The sequence below is a fragment of the Natator depressus genome, chromosome 9 (genome assembly GCF_965152275.1).
Source record: "Natator depressus isolate rNatDep1 chromosome 9, rNatDep2.hap1, whole genome shotgun sequence".
NCBI lineage: Eukaryota > Metazoa > Chordata > Testudines > Cheloniidae > Natator > Natator depressus.
The window spans coordinates 71,207,982-71,218,189 of NC_134242.1; positions in this window are offsets into that span (position 1 = coordinate 71,207,982).

Here is a 10,208-nt window from a genome sequence, read left to right on the forward strand (position 1 = left end):
CCAGACTCTGCTCCACTTCCCATCATACTTTACTAAACAAAAAAATAAAAACTTTACAATAACTGCTGAGATGAATCATCTTGATAAGCTTCGGTCACAGATGGCTTTTCCTTATCTATTTCCAATAGCAAACTATTCACAGGTCTGTTTGTTATTCTCTTCCTCAGAATCTGTGGGTCAGCTGTCCTAGGATTATCATTTCAGCTCTGTGATGAAAGAAGAAGAGCTAAGCTCAGAAGAAAATACTACCAGACACGGAAAATAGATTCATCCATATCTAAACATCATTGGTCCAACAGGGAACCTGTTAGGATTAACCTCAGTTTCTCTGTTAGCAACTAGGCTGAGGCTTCCCATTATTCTTAAAGTACTTTTAAGATGAAATGTGCAGTGGTTATTGGAAAGTCAACAGTTGCTACATCCTGGTATCTGAGATGCTTTAGTTATTTCCTATTCTAAGTGGTGCAAACAACTGTAATTTTCCTATTGCACATTGTAGCAACTAGGTAAATGTCAACTTCTTAATGTTGACCATTCTAAGTCCTAAATATCATCATTATGTGTTATTCCATTTGTGAGGACTGTTCCTTACAAGTGACCTATCTGTAATGAATTGGTGCTTTTAGGCTAGTTCCTAGTATCTACATCACTAACCCCACCAGTTCTCTGCATTCCCTTGTTTTCGGTCTTCACAAAGAGGTAAATGTGACAGAAACCATGGTGATGAGTACAGTATAAAAACCTAGATAGAATAATTGATTGTAATTAATTATCTTGGAGAATGAATTACCTCCTAAGGAAGGCCCTTCCTGATCAGGAATATAAATTGACTTAACAGTAACAAGGACTACAACACAGCCCTGATTTTCTGAACTCTGCTTAACCAAAAGTCAGCTGAAATCTGGAAGAAGTACTGCAAAACTCACAAGACAGCCTGGTGTGTCTTAGTACTGCCAATTCCATTTCCACACCCAAAAGCTTGGGATGAATTACACATCCAGATATTGGGATATTTAATTAATTTGTCTAGGGCTCATTTCCCCACCACCACCCTAGCTCTTTGAGGTTTGACCATCACTAATCCTAATGCCTTTGCATCAATTGGAAGACCTTTCCCTAGTAGGACTTATTGCATGCCTGATGAAAGAAACCATGGAGTCTTCTCTCAAATCTCCTTTAATTTGGCCCCCTAAAGAGACTACAATGTCCACAAGTTAGTACAGTGGGACTGACTTGGGTTCTTTTCCTCACGCTGCCTCTGACACACTTTGTGACCTTGCGCAAGACACTTCAAGGGAGCTTTTCAAAGGCAAAAATGGTTAAACATCTATTCTGTCTCTCAGTTAGTCTGTGCCTCAGTGCAACTACCTGGCTGTTGGTATTTGTAAAGCACTTCAAAATCTCAAACATAATTTTAAAATGTTAGGAGTATTCATTTTACTTTATGATACCAGAAGTAGAGCTTTTTTTCAACAAATCTCTGCTTCTGGTACCTCAGGATGAAGGCCAGAGACTGGTTTGTTTGTTTGTGTTAGGGTGACCAGATGTCCCAATTTTATAGGGATAGTCCTGATTTTGGGGTCTTTTTCTTATATAGGCTCCTATTACCCCCTACCCCCGTCCTGATTTTTCACACTTGCTGTCTGGCCACCCTAGTTTGCGTTCTTGTTTTCAAGTTAACCAAATTTATTTTCACCTCTCAAAGTCTGACTGTTTGGTTTGAAGGAAAATGGAACATTTATGTCCGTTCTAATTTTATCCAAACCAGTTCTCCCATCACTAAGGAAGACCCACTGTAGATATTCTCACAGCAGGCAGGAAGCAGGACCCAGCAAAGTAACATTCCATCAGGAAAGCATCAGCATGCTACTGAAAAGCAATCACTGAATGACAGAATAATGATTTTCTTTAATGTGCTCAACTTTCAAAAAACCACAGCAGAAAGATAATCCTTCAAACAGCAAAGACTATAGGAGTCCAGTTAAATAAAAATGACCTTCCATAGGTGAAGCTTTTCTATTACTTAATGCTAAATTAATGCTAATAAATCTTCCTTTTGATTTTGTTTTGAACCAGAAGACAACTCAGTCTAACATCTCTTGTAACCAGCCATAGATGATAATCTCTTTCTGCCTCGCCTGCTCCAAACCGTGAAATAACAGAGGCTTCTCACGTAATCTTTTTTTTTTTTCAGTCTAGTCACAAAATGAGACATGGTAAAAAGGAGCATTCATCAAAAGTACTAAAGTTCTGAACGATACAGCATACAAATGAATATATTTCTTAAACACAAAACTTTTACTGTATTAATTCTAATACAGCCACCTTTATCCATGATTTCCAAATGCATTACAAAAAGTAAGGACTCTATAACATTGGTATAGATTGGTATGCAAAAAGGCATTGTCTGTGATACGGGGGGTGTAGAAGAAGGTACCATGCCATGGTTGTGGTACACTGTACCTCAGTGCATCAGCCTGCAACCCCCATATTAATCATTTAAGAACATAAGCACATAAGAACGTTCATGCTGGGTCAGATAAAAGGTCCATCTATGCCAGTATCCTGTCTCCCAACAGTGGCCAATGCCAGGTGGTTCAGAGCAAATGAACAGAACAAGTGATCATCAAGTGATCCATTCCCTGTCACCCATTCCCAGCTTCTGGCAAAACAGAGGATCAGGATACCATCCTTGCCCATCCTGGCTAATAACCAGTGATGGGCCTATCCTCCAAGAACTTATCTAGTTCTTTTTTCAACCCTATTATAGTCTTGGCCTTCACAACATCCTCGGGAAAAGAGTTCCACAGGTTGACTGTGCATTGCGTGAAGAAATACTTCCTTCTGTTTGTTTTAAACCTGCTGCCTATTAATTTCCTTTGGTGACCCCTAGTTCTTGTGTTATGAGAAGCAATAAACAACATTTCCTTATGTACTTTCTCCAGTCATGATTTTATAGACCTCTGTCATACCAGCCCTTAGTAGTTTCTTTTCTAAACTGAAAATCCCAATTTTATTAATAGCTCCTAATAATTTTTGTTGCCCTTTTCTGTACCTTTTCCAATTCACAATATATCTTTTTGAGATACAGCAAACACATCTGCGTGCAGTATTCAAGATTGATTTATATCGAGGCAATATGATATTTTATGTCTTTTCCTCCTAACTGATAATTTAGACCCCATCATTGTATATGTATAGTTGGAATTGTTTTCTAATATGCATTACTTTGCATTTATCAACATTAAATTTCATCTGCCATTTTGTTGCCCAGTCATCCGGTTTTGTGAGGTCCCTTTGTAACTCTTTGCAGTCTGCTTTGGACTTAAGTATCTTGAGTAGTTTTGTATCATCTGCAAATTTTGCCACCTCCCTGTTTACCCCTTTTTCCAGGTCATTTATGAATATGTTGAACAGTGCAGACCCCTCAGGGACACCACTATTTACCTCTCTCCATTATGAAAACTGACCATTTATTCCTACCCTTTGTTTCCTATCTTTTAACTAGTTACTGATCCATGAGAGGACCTTCCTTCTTATCCCATGACAGCTTACTTTTCTTATGAGCCTTTGATGAGAGAACTTGTCAGAGGTTTTCTGAAAATCTAAGTACACTATATCCACTGGATCACTCTTGTCTACATGCTTGTTAACCCCTTCAGATAATTCTAGTCGTTTTGGTGAGGCATGATTTCCCTTTACAAAAACCACGTTGACTCTTCTGTATGTAATTTTTAAAAAAAAACTTTGACTTTTCTGTATATAATTAAAAAGCAGCACCCTTTAAAACTCATTGAAATTTGAGGAGGCCTCATTGATGCAGCGTATTTCCCTTTATTTTAGGCATTTGAAAGACAGCTCTCCACCTGTCCCAAAAGAATTTACCACTGCTTTTGTGTAACAAGTAGCTACCTGGTGACAGCCCGTTTAAGTTATCTTAGAGTGCAGGATTATTCAACATGCAACAGAATTAATTTGGATGTGCCTAGAATGACTTTGATGGGTGCCTGATGCAAATTTGATAAACTTAAATCACATGCCTTTTACTATCCAATCATCCTTTAATACTAAACTGAACAATATTGACACTCATGCTAGTTACTAGTATAAAAAAGATACCATTGAATACATTTCCATTACATCATCAGTGTGGGAGCTGTAGCCTGCATGTCTAGAACTGTAAGGACAGGTTACTCCACTTCTTTAACTATTGCATAGATGAGAACAGGTTACATCTTTTAACCTTATTAAATCTGATATAGTTCCATACATTACCTCACCCACCTTGTCTCTCTACAATTCCATATAGGAATAGATAATTTACGTGTGGTTGGTGGATACAGAATGGCTACCTTGAAGCAGCTGTTTTATCATCAAACTAACAAGTGCTTAACCATGCCCTCCTGGACAAACCACAAGAGGGGCTTTTGGGGTGGGGAGGGAAATTGCATGAATATCCCCTTGTGGAGTTCTTCTGATCATCCTATCAGAGGGATGGGGGATAGGTCATGGGACTTGTAGAACAGTCCATGGTGCTTGCCCATAAATCTATGTACCCCGGGAATACATGACCAGTCCAGGCCAGCCAAACAGAAGTACTACACTTTTTGCATGAGTACTGGCCCCTGGTGGGCCAGAACCCCAGGGGAGCAGCTCAGTGCAAAAGTTAATAAAGCCTCAGGTAGTATTTAACCTTTCTGCTTAAGTTCCTTGGAGCCATTACAAGGACAGTATGCTTTGCCCTACACCCTGCCTTCTTCTCTCAGCTCATTCAGCTTTCACACTTATCCCCACCTCAGACCTTGGACTTGTAAAGTTCCGTCCAGAAGAAAGGATAGGAAATGCCAATAAAAGTGATTAAAATCCCTTCCCCATATTCAAAGGGGATCCTCACAGGGAGGTTCCCCTCTGCACGTGAATCAAGCAGGGACAGCCTGAGCCAATAATTTTAAGGAAGGTGGAAAAAAAAAGAATTGCTGAGACTTTTTCTAATAAAGTGTGACTTCTGTAGAATCAGTTGTTGCTACTATTCAAAGGAAAATCTTTGTCCCCAAACCTCAGAGCAAAACCAGACATTCCCTGCACAAGAGACTGAAACGACATACTGAAGCAAAAGGTCAATGAGCACAGTGTATTCTGACTCCTGGTCTCACACTTTTAAGGGTCCTTGTAAAGTAACAGAGCACAAAACAGAATCTTTGAATCCACCAATACTATTAATAGGACATAAGGGAATTTCTACACATCTGTGGGTTTAGCAAGGTTGGGCTAAAAAAGATTTGACATTTTCAGAAATTCTGCCACTGCACCTTCATACTGGATGCAGTAATTCGCTTTTAGGATTGGGCAGGAATTAAAATAGCCGGTCAGGAATCCACATTACTGGTGTAATGTGGATTCCTGACCGGCTATGTTATGGAGTAGTTGTTTAATAATACCCAAATTAGAAAGAAACAAAACCAGCTAGTAGGTATTTTAATAGTAATATTGTAGATCAAAAAATCATGCTAACCAATTGGAAAAAGCATTATGCTTCTTCCTTCTAGGAAGTGGATGATTTATATCTGTTGGTTTACAAGTTTATAACCACGTTGGCTCAGAACAAGCACATCTGTGTATCTGAGAGTCACTCCTTTGTACTGTTTGGGCCTCTGATCTTGTCCTCATGTAACGGGGGATCAGCAGACAAATACTTCTGAAGGTGAAGCTTCAAAATGCATAAGCTTCATACATAACTGGCACTCATAATACTTAGCAAGGTTTGCATTAGTCATGTCTTACCCTGCTACATACCTTCTATACAATCCCACAATAATGTATAAACATTTGATTTTTGTAAAGCAATGAACTCCTAAGATACTTAAACTTAATTAGGTAAGGTTTTTTCCAGGATACTTCAGAAAATTGTCTTAACTGTTACAAGTACAATTAAAAAAACAAAAATAATGTTTTAAATGTATGAATTTTGATTTAAAATGTTTCTAACTTCTCATTAACAAGAGTTTGTTCAAACTTTAGATAAAGAGTATAGTTATACATACTTGAGGAAAGGATTCACACATTTCTAATAGATGTTAGAGACATGAATAATGTGTTATGTGTCTGAAAGCACAGCAGTAGGTGTTATAGATGGTTCTAAAACATAAACAACCAGTATTTCTTGGATGTTATATAACAATTGCTTAACCATTCATTAAAACTTCTATTAAATTATGACCAAGTATTTCATATGGAGAATTGAATGGGGGAAGAAAAACTTACAATTTATACTCTTATAAAATTATAAACTTTCCCATACGTAATACATATATTTTAAATCGATTATTCCTATATGTAGATTTTAAAGGAAAGCTGATAACATACATTTGAAATTCATTACCATTACTGCATATGCTGTGTATATGTTTGTTTAAACAAATTAAAACATTTCAATACCAGTAGCCTTTGCTACTTTGTAGATCAAATATTCCTCATTTCCCTTACACTGGTCCAATCTGAGTGAAGTTGTACCGGAGTACTTTTGAAAAGAATTTAGCCCAGGATTACATTATAGTTACAGACTTTCATTTTAAGTAGTGCTTTGGCCCAATTCTGCCTTCTGATATGTAGGTGCTGCTCCCACTGACTTTAGTTGGAGTGGTACCACATAATGATGGCATGTCTGGGTCCCTTAATATTCTTGCTACAAATGACAAAAGGTGTGTCTATCTGAGTGGTATGGTAACAATGTGTTCTTACTCAGCCAAAATAAATGTAACCTCCAGTCCTTGATGGTGTGGGAAAAACAAAACAAATGAGCAAACATATGCTTTCTTTCAGTGTGTCAGTAATTACATTGCATGCTTAGCCATTTAATCACTCATTTCCCAGTCAGGAGAGTCAGGGTGCTATAGATTTTTCGTGTTTAGACTTGTTTATCATTTGGTAAGAACATACCTGGCTGTAGAGAAAGTGTGTTCTGAATAATTGCTAGAAAGAGGCCTGCTTAAATACTTAATAGTATTTGTAACTGAGGTGCCACATTTGTTTTGTTTACTAAAGCAAAGTGTGCGAGGCTCTACAATAAGACTAAACAAGTGCCAGTGCCAATTTAAGAGGAGCTAAATAGGTATACAGCATAGGCAATGTTAGTCTTAAAAAGTGATTCCTTAAAAGATTACTTGGTAAAAATGAAATTGCGAGATTCTATGTTCATTGTGTCTTACTGATTTCCTGAACATACCTGTTCAGTGTGCACATGAAAAGATGAACCACCAGTGAGGCAATTTCACTGTAGGCTCTCACAGTTAAGGTGCTTCTTTTTGATTCATACATTATCACCTGTAATAGAGATTCTTCAGGCCAATTTATGAACTCAGCTACAACCCTACATCTCCATTGTTTTCATATTGTATCCTCAGTAACACCAATGTAAACCCACGTTACAGCTCATGAGAGAGTGATGATGTATCACTCTTTCTAACTTGTATATCTATAAACATTAGGATAAGAGTAAGAGAGGGAAAACAGTGGCCATCACTGACCACAGCTCTACTCTTTCACTGTAGTAACGGAAGACCTGAATACTGTGGAGCTTTTGTCAACCCCATAGAGTAGAATCAATCTGCATATTCAACAGCAAAAAGCATTTTTATTATACTACTTATAGTTATTAGATGATACCTTTTTAATTACTGGTAAAGTAAGAATCCAGTGAAGAAACTAACTTTCCATAATCACATGTCCAGTTGTTAGATTTAGTGCTACAGTTGGCAGAAACATAATTGCCCCAGTTAGTGTTCTCTACCTCAGTTTCCTCATAATGATCTCTATGCTAAAAGCTTTCACATATTTCAAGTTTCACTTCAGAGGAGGAGGAAGAAAATGGAGACAGAGATGATAATTATAAAAATAGATGAAGACTAATTTAAAAAAGGGTTCCATTTGCTAATGAGATGCATATCATTAGTAATAGCTTTCCATTGGCTTCCAATGTAAAAATGTGGATTTAGTCAGAACAACATTCTTTCATCTAGCTATTCAAAAGACCTCTCCACAAAGTAAAAGTGACACTTGACATTGCATCCCAAAGGCAAATATGTAGATGAATAAAAACAGATGGATACTCAATTTGAATGAATTCAGTAAATGAATAAATTAATACTCAATAAAAATACACACTTAAAAAAAATAATTTGAAGTTTAAACTTGTTGGGCCTGTACATGTTCATTTTACCCATGCACCTAGTCTGACTGAAGTCAGTTGCACTATATGTGTGAGTAAAGTCACTAGGATTTCATACCAAAACTAACTAAATCCATTTTCAAAAGTGACTTAGATTACATCTATAATGTGCACATACTTGGTTAGTTGAGCATGTACATGCTTATGTTTTCCCGCGTACCATTAAGTGTCTATATATGCTGTGCTGGACACAGATATATCGCTATGTACACACATATACCCAAGTGCACATTTTCACCATTACATGACATTAGCACTACCATTTCAGGGGTGGCATCCCAGGGTTCTGTGAGCACAGGGAGCCACTTTGCTGTGTGATGTTGGTACCAACCCCCCGCTCCCACAGCTTCACATATTTGCTGATGGCAGTTTCTGATCACGTTGCCCACACTGGGTGGAAGACACATGGGAAGATGATATGATTCTGCTGCAACTCCTTAGCATGGGATGAATGTCTATGCAGCAGAGTAGATGATCAGGAAAATGCTGGATGGAATTTGGACAGAACTTTCTGACACATAAAAGATGGCTGACCATGAAGGGTGAATGGCAATTCATTCAGCTCCCAGGGTAAAAATATGGTGAATACTGGTATTGCCATGGTGTGCCAATGGGTGGCCCATTTATTCTGGTACAGGAGAACCAACACGCTGTGGTGGAATCATATCATTTTTGGAACCCTGGAATGACCAATGGTGGCTTCAGAACTTTCAAATGAGGAAAGAGGCCTTTGTGGAGTTTTGTGAGGGGCTTGTACCAAATCTCAAGTGCCAGAACACTTGATTCAGCAAAGCCATACCAGAGCAGATGTGGGTGTCTATTGCCTTGTAGAAGCTGGCAACACCAGACAGCTATAAGTTTAATTGCTAACCACTTCAGGGTTGAAACTTCAACTGTCAGGTTCATGGTTGTGCAGGTTTGCAAGGCAATTGACACTGATCTACCAGGGGTGGTTGCCGTAAGGAAAATTCCAGAAACAAGAGTTGGATTTCAGAATGTGGGGTTTCCAAACTGTGGTGGGGCCACAAATGGCACCCATATCCAATATTTTGCCTATCAAAAGGGGTGAGTAAGTATGTGAATCAAAAAGATTACGATTTGTTCATTCTGCAAGGCTTAGTGGACCATAGAGGCAGGTTCATGAATACCAACACTGGAAAAGTATGTGATGCCAGTGTGTTGTGGAGATGGGGATTATACTTGAAGAGGAAAGAAGGGACTTAATTTCCCAGAAACTATATGGTTCTCCACAATGTGTCTGTGCCAACTGTTATTTTGGAGGACCCCACATATTCACTTCTAATTTGGCTCAGAAAACTGTACCCTGACACTGAAGTCCGGGAAAAGAGAATTCAGTTACAAACTCAGTAACTGCAGAACGGTAATGGAGTGCACATTTTGTATGCTGAAATTTCATTGGTGATGCCTACACACTTGTCTAGATGCCAAACTGGCCAATGCCATGTGTGTAATTCTCACCTGCTGCACACTCCATAACATTTGTGAGGGTAAAGGGGAGTGTTTGCGACTGGGCTCAGGACAAGTCTGGTTTACAAACTCTCTATAGACAGCTGGAACTCACCCCCTTGCAGACTGGTCTTGGTTCCCAGCAGGCAAGAGAAATCAGAGATGCCATCTGTGCACACATGTTGGCACAGGAGGGAGGCAGAGGATGACATCTGCCTGTGCTGAGGGACACCTCTACATCGTGTGCAAAGCTACTGGAAAAGCACTAAGTGAACATTGTGGAGCTACATAGCTTTGAGAGGGTTTTGTTCCTCTGTAGCCAAAGGTCATTAACCATTCATTCCAGTGACAATTTACATGTTACAGACAAGTATAACAGGGCACCTTCACTAGGTTGGGGTGGCACTAGGTTGGGGTTGCACTGTTGAGGGTATCAGCAAAGTTGTAATGTGGTTATTGTGCAAAGCTTTTGTCTTCACTGTTCACACTTGTTTACAAACCTCTGTTATCAGGAGCA